Source organism: Numida meleagris, chromosome 12 (assembly GCF_002078875.1).
Source record: "Numida meleagris isolate 19003 breed g44 Domestic line chromosome 12, NumMel1.0, whole genome shotgun sequence".
NCBI classification, from domain to species: Eukaryota; Metazoa; Chordata; class Aves; order Galliformes; family Numididae; genus Numida; species Numida meleagris.
The window spans coordinates 10583172-10606095 of record NC_034420.1 but is presented as its reverse complement, the minus strand read 5'-3'; the positions used below and the strand labels follow the sequence as shown (position 1 = coordinate 10606095).

Below are 22924 nucleotides of genomic sequence, written 5' to 3'. Positions count from 1 at the left end.
CTGATAATTCAGTTTTGAAGGACTTTTAATTCCCTGCTCAGTTCTTGGTATAAAAAGGAATAATCTTTAAGTGCCCTGACACAGCATTCTTATGAACTGTGATTCTTTTCTATCTGCACTTTCTTAAGAGCACCCAAACAGATCTAATTGTCATTGTCTTCCTCCCCAACAACAAACAATGGGTTTTTTTTCTTGTCTTTGTTTTCCTGATCATTGCTAGTACCACCCGAGGTGACTTGGGCATGGGAATTCCTGCGTTTTTCAAGCGGGCAGGAGAGCCTTTTGGGTTCTGCAGCACTGGAGGCCATTCATGGTGGACTGACCTCCTTTGCTGCTGTAGCATGGTGCAGCGTGGTGCTGGTGCTGCTGCAGCTCAGGCTGGGAGGGATAGGCACGGGGAAACCGCTGGGAAAGGCTCCAAGTCCCAAGGTGCTGCTGCCCTCAAAGCCAGAAAGGATCTTGCTTACCTTTACACCACAACTGGTGTTTAAAAAGCCTGTGCTTGGGTAAGTGTGTGAGGTAGACTGAGAAGTATGCATTAAAATACCATAAAATACGGAGCGATTTTTTTTTATTTGGGGGAAGGAATTCAATCAAAATAACTGTGGAAGGGGAAAAAGCGTGCAGAACTTGAGGAACAGGGAAGAGGCCATCTGGCTGAACACGCTGCCCGTTAAAATGTACCTTAATCCCCACTTCCTGATTTTTTGCCATATGCTTTTCTGTGTGAAAAGTCAGGTACAAAGTGGTTCCCTTAAAAGAGAAGTTTCATTCCTGGTCACCTAGAAAGGTGACTCCTAATTAAAGCCAAAAGAGGCATTTTATATTCATCATAGTAGATTTACTCACATCTTTATTTTCCAATAAAATCTGCTTGCTCCTCCCGTCCTTATGGCATGACTGATGTAGCTTCCCACCCAAGAAGGATTTTTCTTCCCTGTTTTAACACAATTTAAAATTTGCTTTACTGTTTTAGTGGTAAACCTCCAGCAGCGTTTGTGTGCTGGTGTAGTTAATGCCCTCATTCTCCGAGAGGAACACTGAGGGCGTTGGGTTGAAGTAGGGTGACGTCTGTTTACTTTGCAGCCAACATTTAATGATTTGTAAATAGTAATAATATACCAGAAAAGGGGAGAAGACACATAAATGCAGTGCTGAGCAATTGCAAATATAAATTAGCTTTTGGGATTGTTGCAGGCAGGGTTTTATTGGAATGGATTTTGGAACATCCTGCACAGGGCTTGAAACTGAGGAGCATTTATTAAACTCAGTGATTTTCAAGCGTTATTATTTTTTTAAGCTTTCAAAGCAAGTCTTTAAGCTCTGGCTTATTCTTACTGGAAGTTGGTCCTGGGGAACTCAAACATCTGTGAACGAGCTCTACCATTTGTGCGTTGCATCCCTTGTGTAGGGCACTCCAGAATAGTGGTGGGTTGAGTAGGCACTTCGCCCCAGATCACTTGTTCAGTGGGATGTAAAGAGGCCCACCACGGTATCCTATGTCCTAACATGCAGCAGGCTGCCCAAATTAAAGCCCTTCTTTTTTTTTTTCAGGTGCACGTGATACTGAGAACTCTTGTTGCTGTTTTGGGTTCTTTATTTTTAGCTTGAGTAGATTTTATTGTGTTATTTTCCTACCCTGTGAACATAGGCACCAGGTAGTCAGTAACAATTGCTCCATTAAAAAGGAAAAATGAAATCATCATCATTAGGTGTACATGCTAAAAATAGGAAAAAGAAAGGAGAAAGATAAAGGGAAAACCAGATGCCAAGAATTTTTTTTCCCATGTCATGAATGCTGGCATCCTATAAACTCAGGTCTTTGAATAAATACAAGTAAAATGTTACTAGAAAAGGTGTGTTGTGTTGCATTCTCCTTCTGTTCTTTGATACTATCACCTCTCAGAATGAAGATGCTTTTTTAACAGCTGCATTACCTTAAATTAACTCTGGCTTCTATTCTGAGACCATTTTGGCCTGACAAGCTCTCCTGAGGTTACAAACAAATCAATAGTAGCCAGGAATAGAGGGGTGGAGAGGCTCACTGTGCTCCTTTTAGCTACCAGACCTCCTTCAGCTCCAAGTCTTGTTGTGCCTGAACCTGTAGCCAAGTCAGTGCTGGGATCTCCTCAGTGCTGGGAGGACAGGCTCCGATTGCCCCTGTCCCATTCGCAGGAAGTTCTCGGTTGGTGGTCAGTGCCTCTCCAGGGCCAGACCTTCCCCTGCGCTGCTTCTTCCACCATCTCCACTAAAAGCAAAAGCAAAACCCCAAACCCATGTCATCTTCTCCTAAGCATTTCGCTGTGAGCACCAGTCACAAGTGGTTTGTGTTCCCTGCTTGCTTCTGCCACTGAGGCTTTATTTAGGCATGATAGTGAGTGGAACAGGCAGGTGTAAGATTTTAGGTCTCCGCTCAGACGAATTGTGCACGGTGCACGCCGAGCAGCCCGAGTGTTTACAACAGCCAGTGACAGAATGCGTTACTCGCTGCGACTTGAGGCACTGCCATTGGAATATGGCACATTGCACAGAAATTGCTTTTGCAGCAAGCTAGAAGTCATGTTATTAGGGTTCGCTATTGGATTAACCCACCGACATGCAATAAGACCGGGTACCAGCAGCAAGGATTTATTACCAGCCATGACTTCTAGTCACATCGGAGCTCACGACAGAATCACAGTGTATGTGTGTGTGTCATTGCTGCAAGAGATAGAAAGAGCAGCTGATCTATATATGGGAGCTGGATGTGAGTCCCCGTGGTGCAGTACTGTGACCGGAGCTCTGTGTAGCATAGAATCATAGAATCATAGAATGTCCTGGGTTTAAAAGGAACTCAAAGATCATAATTTCAGCCCCCCTGCTGAGTGCAGGGTCGCCAACCACTAGACCAGGCTGCCCAGAGCCACATCCAGCCTGGCCTTGAATGCCTGCAGGGATGGGGCATCCATAACCTCCTTGGGCAACCTGTTCCAGTGCGTCACCACCCTCTGAGTGAAAAACTTCTTCCTAATATCTAACCTAAATCTCCCCTGTCTTAGTTAAAACCATTCCCCCTTGTCCTGTGGCATCTCATGTCCTGTGCTGGGCATGAAAATCTCCTCATGTGATGTTCAGCCTGCAAACTATTTGTGTCAGTGAAAGGTGCTTGGGGTGCAGGAAGGGGCACTTTTTGTCTGGGTTACATGGATGGAACCCACTAAGGTTATGGGTAACTGGCGGTAGTGGTAGGTCCCAAAGTCTTGGCTGTTGAGTTCACAAGCCCCATGATATTCAGGTCCCATCCCCTTCCTCAGTGTGCCATTTTTTTGAATCTGTCAGTGTCTTTTGGGGACAGGAACACCGTGGGGAACTGGTCTGAGATCTCACCTGCTCAGTCTGCACATACTCTGCTAAGCAGCAAATGGATGGCACTGATTTCAGCCATAGTTTGCTGACCAGGACTGAATTCTTGCCTGTGACAGAGGCACCAGCAAGCTCTGTCCTGAACTGCCAACCCGGATCAGCTGTAATTTACCTCTTTCAGTCATGCAAATAGTTCATTTTCTAAACTATTTCTAAACAAAATATTTCTGCTTTTGCTTGCAGCTGTTTAACCAATGTCCCATCCCCTCTTCGCTCTGTTCCTGTGAAATACAAATAGTTATTTTGTCAAGAAATGTCAGTTTTTCTCAATTACCAACCTGTAGGTTACCAGAACACCACTGGCAATAATGAGCAAGTTTTAATGTCAAAAAAGCCAGCTAATGAGGTAATTAACCTGTTACTATATGATAATGACTATGCACTTGCATGCTTGATGGCTTCAATGTAATTAGAAACTTTTAATATGTGCCTGTTTGTGACCTATAAAACAATCGAGAGGGTCTGAGGATTCGAGCTTTTCTTTTGCATTTTATACACACAGTTCTGCTGTCTTTGAGCTCTGTGATGTGTAAGCAGTAAAACTGCCTATAAGACTTAAAAATAGATTTGACCCTGTGGAAATTCTGTGGAGGAAATAGAGGACCACAGCCTACAAACCAGCGACTATTGCAACCTGTGCTTTCTTCAATGGGACAAAGAGTATTTGTTTTTGGATTAAATCACAGGGAATTAGGAGACAATGTAGCACAAATCACAACATGTAATTTAATCATTGATTTAATCATTGACTTAGGCTGCTGCCAGAACAACACTTCAATAAATACTTTAATTGAAATCTGAGCATGAATGTTCTTGAAATATGTGAAATTGCTGCTCGCAGGTTCAAGTTAAACGCATGCTTAAAATACTTGCTGAATCCACCTGGGAGCGTGTAGAGAAGTGGCCCTTTTTACAACTTTAAATCTGCAAAAAGAAAAATCTTCACTTGTGTAAGATGCACATTGTCAAGATTCCATCCCAAGTGCCTCCATCCAGCAGCACTTTCTCCAGAACAATTTCTTCCTATCTGTAAGACTGCGCTTGTTGCTACACGAATCTTTTTCCTCCTCCTTTAGATGTTCCTCCCCAGCTGGTAATTTATTATTATTTTAAATCAGTACACACATAAACATTGCTATTTTAATTAGGGAGAAGCAAACAGAAGTCACAGGCTATGAGGCGCTGCGAGTACGCTTGCTACTCTCACGTTTTAATTATTTATTGGAGTAAATAAAATTAAATATTTTCATAGCGATCCAGAACAGGATTTGAAGTAATTACTCTGTCAAATTCATCAAAAATTCTCTCATCAAAATAAAAACCTTGATGTCATTGAATAATTTATAGTACAAATACACAGAAATTGTAAAGTATTATAAATAGAAAACTGCAGGGTAAGTGAACATGAATTAGTTAAGGGTTATGTTTCTGAAAGAGCCTGTCATAAGCTGTATAAATTTTTAATAAGTGTTTTTGAGGCCTAATTTTCAGCGTACAGTATATACCAACAACTACAGGAAACAACCCGAGAATGGTGATTTAGAAACACAGCTGTTTATGATAGAGGCCAGATTGTGCCTCCTCTTCCAGGGCCTTTCTCTCAGACAATTTGAACTAATGATGTTTGCCACTGAATGCCTATGGCTTAACATGAATCATCTGCCTAAATAGCAAATACATTAAGTAAACATAATCTCTATTATTATCAATGAATACCAAACGCTGGGACAATATCTAGCCTATTAAAATCCCAACTGTTCAGTGAGGCAGCCGTATGGCAGTGGCCTCGCACCAGTCTGCCCGTGCTCAGGCTTTGGCAGTGTTTGTGGTGTGACTGGGACCGCTGCTCCTTTGTGGGAGCTGGAAGGTGTCTGCAGGGCATGATCCTGCAGCTGCCATCTCCCCATCGACTGTAAAGGCAGCAGAAAGTGCCGAGCACCTTGCAGGTTAGTGGTGTTAGCTTTGGCATTTGATCTAATAATGCTGAAGGGAACTCTCTGTGTTGTTAGTAACTGGGGATGTTTCAGAGGCAAAACCTCTAATCTCCAATCCGCTGACTTGACTTGTTCTTCTTTTTCCAATTCTCATTGAGCGCTGGATCAAAATTCTCTGCTAAAGGCCTCCCATAAAACAAATTAGCAACAGATCTGGTTCTTCCCATGCTAAAGCCATTGTTTTTGGTGAATCTAAGATGGATACAAACATCAACAGCCTTTCTGAAAACGACCACTGCCAACCCATGGCAGACTTGTAAAATAAAACTTCCCCTTCCCCAGCCGAATGAAACCTGAGATTCGTGTTTGGCTCTGAGACAGCCAAGGCAACAGCCGCAGCTCTGCTGGTGCTGAGGGGCTGCTGGGTGCAGCAGCAGAGAACTGAGGTGACAATGGCTTTGCCCTGACTTATTCCCATCATAACGAAGCATGTTTCAGCTGTAGGCCTGAACATCTTTTTTTCACTTCCTCGTTAGAAAGACCATTAGGTAAATTCGACCTCTAACCCTGAAAGTAGTTCTAGGAGTGAAAGAAAATAGATTTGTTGCCATTTGCTGTTTATTCTGTTTTATGACGGACCATTTCAGGGAGTTTTTTTCCTTCTCTTTCTTGTAGCACAGCACCATTTTGGTAGATACGTAGGTTCAGATCATATCTGGCTAAAACTTTGTTTTTTGAGAGCCAGTGAGAAGCATGCACTTCTTTGATCAATATGTGTTACAGAAATAGACACAGGTAATGATTTTCAGGCAGCTAAGTCAAGGAAGCTTTATCAGATGTACAATATGCTATCTCATTTCATGCATGCATCTACCTCTGGCAAGGTTCTTTCTATTTCTGGGACCTAAAGGGCCTCAGCAAGGTAGTTCTGCTTGTAAATCTCTGCTACATCAGAAAGGTCAATATACAAGATGCAAAGCAGGCACAAAATGACGGGAAGTGGGAGCAGGATGGGAACAAGTTAAAAATTGCAGTCCTTCTCTGCTAGAAAATGAAAAAATATGTACAGAACGCGTGGGAACAGTTAGGAAATATTCAGGAAGCATTGGAAAGCTTTGGCACATGCAAACTTCAGTGTAGCCTAAATTTTACATTGATTCTCTGTACAAGGTGAAAAACACTCAGCTGGAATGTGGAACAAGACAAATCTATTGACTGCAGAGTAGACAGAGGAATTTATTGCTGTACTGTTTCTCTTCCCATTCATCAGCTGAGATTTTCTTAACTGGCTGCATTAGCAGTGCCACCAGGTATTTTGTGGAGGTTTCCAATGACTCAGGGATTTAGTCCTCAGTGTAATTACTACCTAATTCTATATTCCTTGTTCAAAATGATGTGGGGAACATTTGCCTAGTACTCCAAACATTACATCGCTTTACATCAGATTGACAGCAAACAAGTTTTTAATGACTACTTAATTAAAGAGAAACCATTTGATCATGTTACCACTAAACTTATCTATATTAAAGCTTCCTTGTATTATAAATCTAGGCTGGTAAAGCCTGCTTGGAGCAAAGAGATGGAAGCTTCCATGTATTAGTTATTCACTGGGTCCTTCCGTTCTCTCTGTTCAATAATTGATAGGCACAATCGTTCCTCCTGCTTCTTCACTGTAGTCAATAGTATGTCATCCTCTGCTGTCATCTCAGGTCACCTTCCTGAACTGTTTAGGTTTAGGAGTCAAGTCTGTTATAGATGAGTTAAAACTTTTGAAAGTAGAAAGAGATATTCGTTTAATATGTTGGTTGCTAATCATTATCATCCCATTTTAAAATGAGAAAGTAGCTCGTATAGGGAATCACTTAATTTCCCTAAGCACATTTGGGTCTCACTTGCTTTAAAGACATGCTCATAGCTTGATTTTTCTCTTTGGGTTTGGGGTCTTTAACATTTCCTCTTCTATTGCTTGTGGTTTCATTGTAACATTATTCTTACCTCTTTTCCTCTTCCATCTATTTCTCTTTCTACTCCACAAGGATATTGTAGTTTTTTGGACGTCAAATGGAATGACAAAGGAAAAAATCCCCACAATTCTTTTTTCAAACTATGAATAGTTTTCCTTTTAAAAAAAAAAAAAAGTTCTGGTTCATCTGCAGCCAAGTTTATTGGAAATGACAGCTCAAAAGTTCAGTGTGTGAGTGAAGTTCCTAGAGATCAGAAGCCCTCTGCTGTTTCTACTGTTTCCAGGCCTCAATACAAGGGCACCTTTTGGAAGTTTCAAGGTCAGCTGTAGGTCTATTGTTATGTCGAATGGAAAGGAAATAATTTTGCACTTGTATCCAACTTCTTGTCATCTTTCTCCTTACCCTACTTGGTTTCTTTGTAGTACGTGAAGGCCTCAGCTCCAGCTCTTTTGGCCATTGTAAATGGTTTGATTGGTGTTGGCCATGTTACCCCTTCCGTCCTCTTTATTAAAAGAAAATGATCATGTTGCATTGAAGAAACTATTATTGCCATCAAAAAATCCGCCTTAATTTTCACCTTCTCTGAAAGTTTAAACTACTCATCAACATTTCAGAAGGAAGTAGCTGTGTTGGTTTTCAGAAACTCTGAGGAATCCTACCAGTTCTGATCCACACTTTGGATAAGTCATAGAACAGAGACCACTTTGGACAAAGGATACACTGGTCTTTTACTTTTTCCTCTCTGCTGCTTCTGTATTTTTTAAAGCATTTGTTCAAGCCACCCGAAGTGAAGGCAGAGACATGAACCTGTACAAAGCTCCATTAACCAACCATCTCTCCTAACCTGCAACAAGGATCACTCCAGATGAAAACTATGCAAAGTCATTCCCAGAGCTATAGCTTTGCCTTCTCAGGAAGGTCTAAGGTTGCTGTGTTGCAATCAAGCATTTGCAGTCAGTACACCTACAGATACTTCTCAAACTCTGCTGGAAGCTTTTCTTCTGTGCCCAGCAGAATATTGCTGTAGTTGGTGCATTTGCTTTGCTCAGCCCTGTCTAGCTGTCTGAAACACAGCACCCATCCAGCAATCTGCTCCTTGCCCTCCCTCTCTTTTTCTGATCCACAGCAGAGATAGATGGGAGACCAGGACATGTCCCCCTCAATGTCTCTGCCAGTGACTGGTTTAAATGGGAGCCCAGTATTTAAAAAGTAAGTGACTATGCCCTGAAGCACTTCCTTTGGTTTGCTTGGCGTATAGGGTTGGTAGGAGTTTCTTAAGTCTTTTTGCATATGGTCACTGGAGCTGAATGTAGAACCACAGAGTACCTTCAGCATTTAGCTTTGGTGATTTCCTTGGTTTTTATGGAATTACTCGTAACTAATACCAGTGTAACAGTGATAAGGACTGGAGCCATCTCTCATCCCACAGGCACTGGAATGATTCTCTCTTCAGAGTCTCTACAGTGTTTTTCTTGTATTATACCAACAGTGCAGTATATGTTCATCTGAAAACAAAAGGCTAGAGGCAAAATTCAAGTCTCGGGGATTTTAATTACAGGTCAAAGGAAACAACATAGAAAAGGACAAAATGTAGAGAAATAATTGTGTGAGAGACTTTGCTGGCAATTTTCTTAAGTCAAAGGATGGGAAGTGCCTTCAGGCAGGTTAAGTTGTCCTCTTATCCTTTGTACATGCTTATGATTAGCTGCCACTTCATGTTGCAAGAAGCAGTGGCAGCGTCTGATCTCAGGGACTCCATTGTCATACGGAAGCTACCATTCAGAAAGATATGATAAGGTTCCATAATTTTTCTAGGAGAAAAGAAACAATAGCAGAAGCTCAAACTGGTGAGCAAACTTACTGCCTTCTGACCTGCCCAAAGTGGTCTGGCAGATGTGAGGAAGTTGCATTAGCTCACAGCTAGGTATCAAGTGGATTTGCAAAGAGCTTGTGATGTCTTATAAAACAGAACACGGTTTGGGATTTGAGTATTTATCTGAGCAGCTGTCTCTGTATGGGCCTAAGCAATGTTTGACATCATCTAAAGCTGTTTTATTGGCCGTTCCAAAACAAACAAAACACAAATAGGCTTAACACCTTTGGAAGGCAACTGCTTAGTTATTGTGTGGAATTCATTTTGGGCTGGGGATCTGTAAAGCTGAGTCAATACGTTGATTTGAATCTGTGCTGCAAGCTTACCTTTTAACCTGTACTTGTTTCTTCTAAAAGAGCTTTTTTTCAAACTACAAATTATTGATTGAGACTTTATTGTAAACTGCCCTGCATGTGTTAACATGAGAAATGCTATGGAGTCCTGCTTTGAGCTGACACTACCTAGGGGAGAGCTGGAAACAGACCCCCCACTTCTGCTTTGCAGAGGGGACATTCTTGGGCTGCCCACCTGAAGTTCTGGAGCTTTTTCACATCTGTAACATCCACTGCCTTTGGTGTAAGGACTGACCATTGGGCAGCTATGCTGTTTTCCCTTGAGGAATCCAGGATGGCTGTACTGAGCAATTGCTCCTCTCCAAGTCCTCCTTGTCTCTTGTGCAGCTGCTGCGGAAGTGCTGCTGGGTGTACCAGGGGCTCTGATGTCTTCATCTTATCAATAACTTGCATTAAGCTGCCATTGCTTTTAGCACAGCCTGTGCAGTGACTGACTCAAGGATGAAGGTTATCTGGCTGAAGGTCTGCTCAGGTCAGACAGATAATACTTACAGGAAGGACAACTGTCTGGTGAACTGGAAATAAAGGGCAGCAAGGGGGGTTGGATCCTCTCTTCCTATTTGCTCCCTTCATGATGTCAAAAGCAGTGACATGAAGAGTGATTTCCTTTCCTAGGGTTTTCCTAGGTAGTACTTTATATCCGGGCTTACGGGCACAATGTCAAGACATTGTTTTCCTATGTAGTATGGTCACTGCCTGTGTTTTAGAGTGTGAACACACTTCTAAGGATTTAAAATTAGTGTAAAAAAGCTCAGATTTTCTGTACCTTAATCTTCATCTGGAAAGTCACGACATTTATAAGGTTCTTGTTTGCTTTGCTGTTTTAATTTACTTGGTTTTGCTTGTGGCATGCCCTGAGAGACTTCATGTTATCATGCTTTCAGCAGGCATGATTACAGCTGGACAAGAAGGGCTTTGTATGAGCTCCTCAGTGTCTTCATTCCCCTCTGTATCTCTGTTTTTCCCTAGTAAGAGACCTAAGTGCCCTTGTATTTTCTTTAGCATTCGGGGGGGGGGGGGGGGTTTTTTGGGGGGGGGGGGGGAGGCGGTCCTAGGGGTGGTGGAAGTTAAAGCAATATCCTCGTGCATTTTCCTCAGGAAAGAAACAAACTGCCTAGGATTCTAGGACCAAAATTCAAGGAAGAGAATAAAGATTTTCGTTGCTTACCTTGAAATAGCTTTAATAGCTCAAAGACTGTGAGTAAAACCTGGACCAGAGCTCAAGATCCGGACCAGACAGTGTGTATTATGCAGGCTTTAAGGATGACAGGCTCCTGCCTGTGAGCAAGTTCTTCCCTTTGCACTGTGGATGTAACTGGAGAAGCACAACAGCAAAAGGAGTTACCTGAAAACCAGGCTCTGGGAAGCAAGGGCTCTGTAAAAGAGAAACATGCTCAGACTTCCTGAAAGTCCCTGGCAGTGTCATGTCACATCACAGAAGTGGTCCTATCAGTTTGTCTGTTGTCTAGGCAAGGAACTTACATGACCTCCATCCTGGGTCACATCTGTACCTCAAGATCTTTTATATTTTTTATGTAGTTGTGACCAGATTTACGCAATCGAGTATATCAGATTCTTCTAAAGTCACTTTTGCTGGAATTCTGCAGAATGCATCCAGAATCCCCCACATCAGAGCACAAATGCTTGCACCAGGATGGGTGTGCGACCCCTTCACCTTGTGCTACCACATGGCAGTACTTACTGTTGCCACTATGCCACTGCATTGGCTCTTATGCCACCCTGCACCATGATTAAGTATTGCTGTTATAAACCAGGTACCTCTCATGTTAGTAACAACATCTGTTAACTAACAAATTGCTCATTAACCAAGAGGAGCAGTGGATTTCACCAGATTACAGCTCTGCAGGTCTTTTACAAAACAGCTATCAACAAATTGTTGTGCCTTTTTTATTCTTTAAAGATTCTAAGTAATTTTCTTTTTGTGTTGAGTTTCCTAAAGCAGCAGTTATCTCATACCCTTTGGTATTATGTAAAAGCACTGTAAGATGATATTTAAAAAGAATTGGTACTTTACCTTACTATTTCACAGTATAAAATATCCTTTCAATATACCATCTTTCAATGGATTCCTGAACAATGCACCAAAATTTAGCAATAAACACACTACTGTCATATAATAGACCCTATACTTTACAGTATCTACAGGGAATCACTTTTTAAAGTCTATAACATATAGTAGTCTTTTTATATGAGTGGCTGAGTCATATGAAAATAAAAATTGATAAAAAATAGTAATAAATCTGGATTTTATATCATGAACCGAGCAAAGTCTAAATTAAACTACTGTATTAAACCTTCTATGAAGTAGACCTAATTAATTAAAAACACCAGGGTTAAGCAATTTAGCCATCAATCTCATAGTCTAAGTGGGGGATGAGGTACATATGGTAGCTTACTGAGGAAGAAAAATGAAAGACCTGTTCTCTGCAGATTCACATTGACATGATCTAGGGGAGGTTAAATATGAGCCGCTATTCCCAGGGAGACTTCTCCTACAGTTTCCCCAGCAAGATGACTTTCCCAAAGCCCTCGGCAAGTTGGAGTGTGTCACTTATCTCCTTCCACCAGAGCAGCGAGAGGAACAAAGCAGGCTTGCAGTGCCTTTCTGAAGGAGTCAGATGTCAATGGAAATGGCACTCGGGCCAGTGCAGGGGGATTTTTCTATGAGTTCAGATTAGCTAGTTATATCGCTCATGCAATGGAGTCCTCCAGCACTCCCAGGAAGGAAAGGGAGATGGTGTTTTGTTTCCTTCCTCTCCAGAGATGGGTCCTTGCCCAGAGAACATGCACAAGGCATGTCACTATTTCAAAATCCTCAATGTGTGTACTAGAGTGGGCAACTGCTAGCTGAAAATTTTCCATTCAAACTTCCCTTACCACACTCCCTCCAACTCTTGACTTTATTTTGGTCAAAACAGAAAGTTTTGTGAAAAAATCAAGATTAATTTTGTTGAAAGTTCTCTCTTTTTCATTGAGTGACTGAATGCCCAGTAGATGAAACCTTTAGGATCTGGTTCATTTCTACATTTAGATTTGATGTGGCTTTTCACATGGCTCCATCCAAAAGCTGAAGGAAACTTTGCTCTCAAAAAATGGAGATGGAAGAAGTAAAATATGTAGCTGTACACTCATGAACAAAAAAAAAAAATTCCACTGGCCAGATGTGTTTTTTCAGTCTTTGGCTCTTCATCATCAAAGATGCCACAAAGCAGAAATTTCCTAGGATTTTCCTCAGCAAGGGAAAATCAGGTAGATTTCTGGTGGGTGAAGCTTTGGGTAATGACTTGTCTGGGCCTTGGAGGGCTGAATTTAAGAGATCATGGGGCATCTTTCATTTACTTGGGTTCTATAGTGAGAAATGTTCTTTGGGGCTCCTTGTTTCTAGTAAAATAATCATGTTCCATGCATAGACAGCAATATGTTTAGAATGGTGGTTTTCATCATCTCCCACTCTCTCAACTGGATCCCATTTCCCCAGATCTTGCAGACCCCCATGGTGACTATAGAGAAAGGGAATACAGCTGCATCATCCCTGCTGAGCTGTTGCAGTTCCCCAAGAGAAGAACTTTTGGTCAAGGACTTCATATAGAAGTAGAAATAAAATTCAGTGATGTTTGCATTTGGATGTCGGAGTGTTATACAATGATAAACAAGCTATTCTTTGCTCAGTGTTTTCTTGGAGCTTCTGCAGTACCACACAAATATACTTTCTGAATGCTTAAAACAGTGGAATGGAACAGAGTTAAGGATCCACTCTGTAATACCTAGTTAATTCCTAGTACCTTTCTATAAATTTAGTATTTCTTCATCCATTTGTATCTTACTTGAAACCCTCAAATAATGTGACAGTTAATTCTGCATGGACACACAGATCGTGTCATGCATAGCACCTCCCTCCTTTTTTCTACCCCAGACTTGACAACCAAAGTGGGAGTTTTTATGCTGCACTGCACAGCTCTGAGCTGCACCCAACAAGCAGACTGACTCCTGCCATATGTAAAAATTCTCCTTCGGATCAGAACTAAATCAAAAAATTATTTTGTACTTCCAGCAGCTGCCTGGGCTGCCCAGTGGTGATGTGGTGAACAGATCTAGCACAGGGTGGGGAGGGCAGAGGTTTATGGCTGCAGACAAAGACTGAAGTGGGATGGAGTGGGATCTCCCTTTTGGCAGGTGCTTTCCTTATGACCAACTCATCTGCCATGCAAAGAAGAACCCTCAGGAGTGCTGAAGACCCCCACATCAAACCCAGGAGTTTACCTTGTTTGCTGGCTCTTGAGCCAATGAATGTATTTGCAGTTGGAGGAGCACTTCAGAGTTCAAGAGGCCTGGGAACACTCAGCATAATGTGCAGCCCACTTGAGCTGAGCTAGTGAATACAGGCGGTTGCATTCTGGCTCTTAGCAGAGGAAAGTCCAAACCTTGAGGATCTGGCTCATTATTTCTTATTCATCCTATATCCAGTAAAACCCTTTATTCTGTAGAGGAGAATGAAACTATAGAAGGACCTTGAGAATTGGCCTGCTATAAAAAACAAGTTTACAGTCACTTGTCTCTCAGCGATCCTTTAAAAGAAATTATTCTGTGATATGTGCTCCTATAGACATGGCCTTTTACCTCTGGATTGTTACAGATCTAGCATCCTAAAATCAATACTCCATAAAGGGGATTCTAGGTGCATCAGCTAGGTCCCTAAGATAAGGTGGGATAAATTTCTCATCTCAGTAAAGAGAAATAAGACCCTCTTGAGCTTCATTCACTCTGCCTAAAATCTTAATTGTCTCCTAGTGGTACCTCTACCTCATCTTTGCCTGCGTAGGAAGCCAAGTGTGATTGTTCCCAACTTAGGTGAGCTCCTGAAGTACAAGAGGAGTCTGGGAACGAAATGTGTTGATCGCCAATTGCATCCAATGAAAGCTGGCAGATGTATGTAGTACAGACTTGAGTTACCACTTTTGCAAAGATCACAAACTTTTTAAGTGAACTCAGCACACACAAAAAGCATTTATTTGGAAACAGTGCATGTAAGTCTCCTTTTAGTGTTACATAACTTCACTGCTGGCAAATCCCAGTAAATAAAAAATAAAATCTACTACTGCAGAATTGGTCTTTTGCATTTATAAACAATGAAGCAAGCACCGAAAGATCAACAGAACAGGCTAAAAACATACCTTATTGCTCTTAAAGTACCTTTACAAAAAGTCACTAAGATAGGGGAGTTTTGACATGACACCGTGGGCCACGAAGAAGTTACTTTAATAAAAAACAATACATTTCAATATTCAGACCAAGCACTGAGCAGTAAGTCAAAAAGAAACTACTACACAGAAATTTCTGCAGCTTAGAGCTAATTAGACCTTTGCCTCAGAATGGCCCAAGCCTCGTGCAATGTGGCAATGGTTATGATAATTATATTTTCACTCTGCGTTGGGCTGAGTTATATGTGTCTTGCCTATAAATGCTAATGGAAAGTATGTATGTAAATCCTCTCCTCAATGAGGTGAGATTATGCCCTGACATATCTTAAGTAGCAAGTAAATGCAGCAATTGGGGTGGCAGCTGCTCATGACTGGAAAATGCAGGACTTTCTGAACCTTTAAGGGAAGGGATATTTAGCTGTGTGGGTGGGTTGCTCACTGGGGGAGGTGGATGGGGTGAGCAGGGATCACACTGATTTTCTTATCATGCATTTTCCATCAAACATTATCAGTGGGAACAATACAGAAACAATACCTATTCTTCCTATGTAGTAAGAGTTTCATCTGCGTAAGTGCATACTATTACACATTTCTAAGTATCCAATGTATGTCAAGGCTGCAGAAGATTAGACTGTGATCTACTGATATAAATAGGTATCAGTATGTGATCTGTTGATGCTAGCCATGCCACCTTAAATGCAAAAAAGTTATCATTTCTGATTGCATGATCATTCCTCATTCTCAGCAGCTTGTTTTTTATCTGAAGACTAATTGAAGTGGTCTGTTAGTGCTTAACTGGCCGACTGTGCCCATAATCACATAAATCATACATACAAATGAGATATTGGTGTGCAAAGGGACATTCCTTCCTATGTTCTGTAGGCTGCTGAGCGTAGGACTGGTCACACATTGTATTATCTCTCTTATGTCCTGGCTTGCACCACAATGCACAGCTCCAAACTCATGCACACTGAGCAACTCATTGGTTTTCTGCAGAAGCCCATCACAAAGTGACCAAGAAATGCACTGTTCCAGGGAGGTGGGGGAGAATATACCTTTTCTGGAGTAAATTCCTACATTGAAGAACTTATCAGAGTTATGCCAACTTGTCACATTATCCTCTGCAGCATTTGGGGGCTCACAGTTCTCGGGATCCGGCCCCAAACAGCAGAGCCATAGCAGGGAGAATACAATGGTCGTGCTGTCAGGCTCAGTGCCTGTTTCACAAGAAACAAGAAGCCATGTACAGGAGGTTGCATGACCTGGACAGGGACTTTGCCAGAGTGTGCTCTGAGACCCTCAATGCCATGAAGTCTGAAGCAAGACAGGAGGGGAGAGGCCAGATTTGCTTTTGCAAAGTGTTCCTTCACACACAGAAATGAGTATCATCAGCTGAAGGGCACAAATGAACTCCAAGAGTGGTCCTGAACAGGACTTAGAATCATAGAATCGTTAAAGATAGAAAAGACTGCTAAGATCATCTATTCCAACCATCAACGCATCCCCACCATGCCCTCCGACCATGTCCCTCAGTGCCACATCTACACTTTTCTTGAATACCTCCAGGGACCATGACTCCATCACTTCCCTGGGCAGGCCTGTGCCAATGCCTCGTATAGAAACATCTCCCATCCTCCCCCTTTTTTTGTACTACTCTGTTCTTATTCTAAGTATTTATTTACTGATTATGAGAAAAAACACACGACCTCACAGGACCCCCAGCAGGTGCTCACAGCCTCCACAGGCTCCTTGAACAACTGCAGTATTCTCTCCCTGCATATTACGGTCCTTTCCCAAATGTGGGAATGCAGAGTTCAGACCTGCTGGAGTATTTGGGGGGATTGAAAGATATAAATAAGCCAGCTGGGGCTTCAACCCACCAGCTCAGCAACATTATATCGTGCTAGTCTTTGTTTTCACTGTATCACCTATTTTTCAGAGCAGCGGTATAACCAAGTTGTAAACTGCACACCTTACAAATCAGTCTATCCTGACATTGCTGGAGCGTTCATTACAAGCTGTAAAAAAACACGAGCAAGGAAGGTTTCAGTTCTGCAGCCCAATTTTCCATTGCAATAACCCAATTAACTGGTGTGTGTTTGTTTTACAAAGCTCTAAGCTACAATAAACCATGCCGATACACAGGCTGCAGAAAGCTTCGTAATTAGGACAAGGTGTACAAATTAAACCACTCTTTTTAAACTTCAAACCAGCTAACTTCTGACATACTGTACTGCTGGGGCTTCTGGGACTAAACCCAATTAACATCTTAGTATTTTATAAGCATCGTTTTAATTGCATTTGTATGCAATCTTCTCTCCAAGAGCCTTTCAAGGTGCTAGCCCTCGTTCAGATTTTATTACTTTAGTGATTTAAATCTCCTCTATCTGTGCTTCCCGTTAATAACGACTAGTGCTACTTCAAATGTCGGCCCAACATAAAACTGAGCTCTCCAAAGAATTATACTTTAAAACAGTTACATTTAACTTTATTATTACATGTTTAATTTTTTTTCTCTCTCTGTTTGAACATTATGCCTTGGACCATTTTATCAAGCTGTCGGTGCGCTAAGTGCTGGAAGAGCAAATGTTTTGCTTCCCAGCACTTTGCAATGGCGCAGCCTCTTGGCCTGCACACAAGGCACTTTGTGCTGCACAAACTTGTCTTGGAGCAAGAGCTTTTCCATGGGCAGCGTAGTGATTTGTGTCCGCAGATTTTCAAGATGGGGGGCAGTAGGTGGGGGGAAGCTTTAACGCTACGAGAGACAGTAAAACCAAGCCCTCAGGCTGAGTTGCTTTTGTCTTTTTAGGACAAGGACTGCCCTCTTGTTTTGTCCACCAGAAGCCTGTGAAGTGTGAAGCCTTCACTCACGTGAGTAGTTTTATTGACTGGGATGGGATTGCTCAAGTTTAGAGGAACTGGGCCTCGATGGGAGCAGTGGAACATTCCATGGAAATTGTGAGGCACTCTGAGGAATGTCAGTTCCCATCACCATAATTTTTCTCTGTAAAAAATCCTCTCAAGTGCTCTTTTCTACTTTATGCATCTGCTTCTTTGGAAAACGACCTGCACTTCAAAGATCAGGTAGGATTTGTAGAGAGATGAAGAAGCATTAAGCAGTATAACGGAACACCCTCTGCCCAATTAATGGAATAATGTATAAAATATGTCCCAAGATCCTTTTTCCAGGGCAATATTTATTATCCCATTTCACATTCTTTCAAGGGAGAGAAAAAGAAACAGGAATGTGTTGGATCGTATTGAAATGATGAAATGAATAAAGTGTTTATTTTAAAATGCTGGCAGACAAGCTCAAAATATTTTCCTCTTTGCAAAATGCAACTTAGAGTGAATATAAACTCATGTTGCTCTCATTTAGGATTTCTGTTAAGTGAATACAAATACTGGGCCTTAAAAATGCAGAAGGTTCCTCTTGAAATATTTTGAACCTCTTCACTTGATTGAGTGTCTTGTCAAACAAAACTGGCAGCAGATCTCTTGGAACTGCCTGAATCTATGCAGATACGATTTCTATCATGCCCTTATTATGTGTAGTCCATAATAAGGATGAGCACATATAAATCATTTCTGGCTGGCACTTTGGATGCAATACTCAAAGGAGAAAGACATTTCTGTCTTCAAATGTCTAGCAATTTCTGATATTATACAGTAAGTCTCCCCAGAACCATACAATCCTCAATTCCACGTGGCCTTCTTATGAAAGAATGAGACTTTCATATCTTCCTTGCAAGAGCCACCAGTGTGATAAGATGTGTGCTGTGCTCCAGCCAGGGTGGCTATATTGAACTTTCATTTGCAAAGCCTTCGCTAACAGCACTGCACAGAGATGAGGGTTTTTGCCTCTATCATTCCTATATACAATTATCTGTGAGTAAGCATTACTTTATACATAGTAGATTATACAGTTATGTATTATAGGAATACATTTTCAGTGGAATGTTCTTCTCTGTGAACACCTCTAATGTGCACTAAAATAAACACATATATTGTATGAATGTGCTTGTGTTTTCTCAGCTTCGATAATGGAGCTAAGCCTTGGCATTGTAAAATGCAATAGCATCCGAAATGAGAGGTGATCCGAAAAGTCCTAACAAATCATCCCTTCTCCAGATACAAACATGCAGACAGCTCTTCAAAGCTAAAGAAGCCATTTTAAGAAAACAATATAAAGAGATGTATTTTGTCTGTTTTCTGGTGCTGGATTTATGCCTATTTTACACTCTATCTCTTTAAAAAATACTTGTCTGCAACATATTAAAAGAAAAAAATCAACAGTCCTTTTCCAGAATTCTTTCTGAAGTTTCTCTTTTTTTTTTTTCCTTTTAGTAGAATTTATAGGAAAAGAGAGAGTTCAGAAAACAAATTTTGAAACAGTTTGAAATATTCTGATCAAATCCCTAATAACATTATCTGGAGAGACAGACTCAGGGAATGCCAAGGAAAATGGATTATGTTAATTAGGTTAACAATTTTTGAGGACAAATTTTGTTTTGGTGAAAATAGTGACTTTTTTTGTTAAAGGTATTGTATGCAAAATATTCCAACCAGAATAAAAATAAAAAAGACCAGCTCTTTTTTAGGAATAGTTCTTACTGTAAGTAGAGGAATTATTTCTTTGGTATTATACACGATAAAATGTTGATCTGTGAGGCTTCATACATTTTATACATGATTCATTTATACACATACACCTACGTTACAGTGGAAAGATATCTATATCGATGTTCTACCTGCCATTGTTTCCTATTACGCAAACAATTCAAACTTCTCAATGAGGAGTCTAGCCACTGGGAAGCTGAAAAGCAGAGGGCATTTTAGAGCAGGAATTCAGCGTGTGGAGCTGTCACACTTGATATCCCTGAATTTTAGGTGAATTGGAGCGCCTTGTTCCTATGGAGGTTGTTCTAAAGGGGACTAAAGTCTTCTGGGAGCCGAGCTCTAGGGAGTAAGGGGCAGAGAGCAGGAGAATATTTTATGCAAAAGGACTGTCTGTCGAGAATGGAATAGAAAATTACATTTCTTTAATGACAAGCTTTCTATAAAATACAGGGAGCCATGGGGAAGTATATTATTCTGTTTTCTTTCTTTCTACATGGCGAAAAATAAGAGGTGTCACAGTGAGTTATCAAGTGCAGTGACCACTAATGCTCCTGTGTAGTGTACAATTGCCTGCCACATTGCACACAATCACACATGTCATTATTATATTAACTGGCTTTGTATACTGTTCATCTGACTTCACCTAGCAGTGCTTGCATAATTACAATAAAAGGAAGACGCTCACTTGACTAAAGGTTGCTTATAATTCTACCTTCTGCCCATTTAAAATCATGGGACTACAGCAAATAAAATATTTTATACAAACCAACACTTTCTCAAAAGTTGTTGTATTTCATAATCAGAGCCTCTCCTGTCAGAGGGCAGCTCTCACCTTGCTTAGGGCTGGATCAGCCCTGCCCTCCTTTGCTTTCCCTGTACATTCAGGAGAGGCTAAGCAGATAGAGCAGTTCTTGAGCACATCAAAATAAAGTTGCCAAGTTCCCAGAGCAAAGGCTGCCTTTATTGGTGCACTGCATAGCACTGAGTGCACTTTTGACAGCGCACTGATAAATAAATACAAGCAAATTAATTTGCTGTAATTGACAGAACAATTAGCAGAGCTGCAGTTGCTGCATTTATTCCTGGTGGCAATGAAAAGAACACAAACTCACTCTCGGATCTCAGGTTTAATTTGTAATGAAAAAGGCAATATTTTATGTGCAAACTAAGTCACCCAGATACTGTAAATGTGGAACCCAGCAATACTATTTCTAGGGCTTCTTTTCAGAACAAAACTGCTTTCACTGTGAGAAGAAATGCTGGTAAGGGCTGGTGTTCTAGGATCTGAGCTAGGGTTCAGGCTTCATGGGGCAATGGGAAAAGCAGAAATGAGCCTGGTGATGCAACGCTTTTCAGGAATCAATATTCAGCTCCTTGTGTGCACGGTGTGTGTGAGTGTATGTGCAGATGGCAGCTCCCTGACCCAGCCACAAAGCCCTACAGCAACATGGGAGGGTCAGAGCATCTCCATCTGCCCCTCCAACACAAGCAGTCGCTCTGCGATGTGCAAAGGAATCCCTTCCCACTTAGCTTTATGACATTTTAACCACGTGGCTTGTGGAGTATCCTGGGAAATGCTGGGAAGCAGAAATATACAGCAGAGGATGTTTGCACTGGTGTTTCCTCCAGAATTAAATATGGTCGGCAATTTCCACATTGTGAAGGAACCTTCTGTGGCAGGTCTAGTTCTGTGGCAACAGTGCTTTGATTACAGCCCAGCAAAGCCTGAGGTCAGTCCCATTTCTCCTGCTAGCACGTTCGACATCTGAGGACACTCGGTTTCCAAGATTTTCTCCAGTTATACTCTCTCCACTCAGCAAACGCCACATTCAGCTCCACAGATGGAGCTTCTCTTGAGAAGAATGATGAGCAAGGGGACAGGCAAGGTGATGGAGAGGAATCAGAAGCACAGAGAAGGGGAAAATCCTGACTGCAGTGACCTAGAAGGTGTCTGGGAGAAGCAGCAATGGCCAGTGCCACTGAGCTGTGCATTGCACCTCCTAGCAAGATGCCCTTCTCTGCATTCAGCCCAAATCCCCGCTGCCCTGCTGCCTGCCAAGGAGCTCTGCCTTAACAGCAGCAGCGCAGCCTCAGCCAAGCGCCCTGGCTCCAGAGGTGTTGACTGGTTTGTGTTTCCAAGTGTTACTTTAAGAAACACAGAGAAGTTATAGTGTGAAAGTTTTATGTTACGTGAGAGAAGAGGTCAGCATGCATCTCAGGAAAGAAACAGTGAGTGTGTTTTGTTTCCAAGGCTGATGGTGAGAGCTTCAGAGGCCTTTGTCCTGCAGACAATGGGGCTCTTCAAGGAGGTGGGGGATGCACAAACACACATTTCCTTGCTGCAAGGACTTTAGTTTTCAAGGGTCAAGATCAACTTTGGAAAGGGCTTTTCATGCCAGGTATTGGCTGTGTGCACACAAGACAACATGAACAGCAGCTGTGAGGTGCAAGGGATGTCGTGCCTCCAACGTGACAAGCACTGGTGAAATGTCCTGTTCCACTCTCCAGGCTATGACCTGCACTGGTTCGTGACCTGGTTTATAATGGAATCAGGCAGAGCAGATATTCAAGATGTTCCACCTCAGTGTTCTATTAGTGACTCTGGGAAGGGGTGTCAGCCACAGCAGCTTAGCCCCAGTCTCCATCATTTCAGGTGAGGAATGGCTCAAGAAAGTGTGTTAGATTCACTTCCCTTTAGCGGCAAGCATCCAGCTTGGAAATGGCCCTGCTGATAAATGCTGCCCGAAGCAGGGGAGGTCAGACCAGTTAACTTGCTCTACTATTCTGTTAAGACCTTGTTGTAGTCACGAGATAAGAAACGCAGTGGGCAAACGTGAACATCTGTCAAAGGCACTTCCACAGCCCTCTCACTGCAGTGCTTAAGTTGTCCCCAAGGCACTGGTGCACGAGGAGAGGAGGAGAGGAGGAGTGCTCTCATCTGTGGATGGGAGACCTGTTCTCTATGGTTCTGGGGCATTCTTCTGCCATGTACCCAGCAAGGGGACCAGCCACCACGTTGGCTTCTCTCCTGAAACCACACAATCCTGTGACAAACTGGATCCCTGAGGTACCACCTCCTGTCTTGCTATGAGTGCCAGAGAGGAGGGCTGGGGCATGAGAGGGATGGCATTACTTGAAGAATTGCTTTGTAGGGTTTGTTTGTTTTAATGTAACTCTAATTTTAGAGGTGAGCCTTTAGAAAATGGCAATTCAGTATTTGAAATAACGAACTGAATTTTTGTGGCTCTTCTGAAAGCTGACCGGGCGCTGCAACCTGAGGAGACCTGGGATTTCTTTCAGTGAAATCTTCCCTCTCTCCTGCATTATCCTCTTCAGCATTTGTCTGAAAAAGGATTATGAAATACCCAGTTGAGTGCACATTGGGCCCAATCCAGCAGCCACCTACTCAATGGCAGCTTAGCTGTCTGCAGGATGGCTCTGCTCATGTTCGAAACAATTTCATAGAATCTTAGAATCATTTGAGTTGGAAGGGACCCTTAAAGGCCATCTGGTCCAACTCCCCTGCAATGAACAGGGGCACCCACAGCTCCAGCAGGTG

The 22924-nt window shown here is 42.1% G+C and overlaps 1 long non-coding RNA gene across 3 annotated transcripts in view; it reads left to right on the top strand.

The window, feature by feature from the left end:
• The window catches only part of LOC110405215, a 287475-nt gene that overhangs the window by 68977 nt on the left and 195574 nt on the right, over positions 1-22924 (top strand). For all 3 annotated transcript variants that reach the window (XR_002442729.1, XR_002442726.1, XR_002442728.1), the window contains one exon: positions 17555-17616. This is a non-coding gene — a long non-coding RNA (uncharacterized LOC110405215). The remainder of the gene's footprint in view (positions 1-17554; positions 17617-22924) is intronic.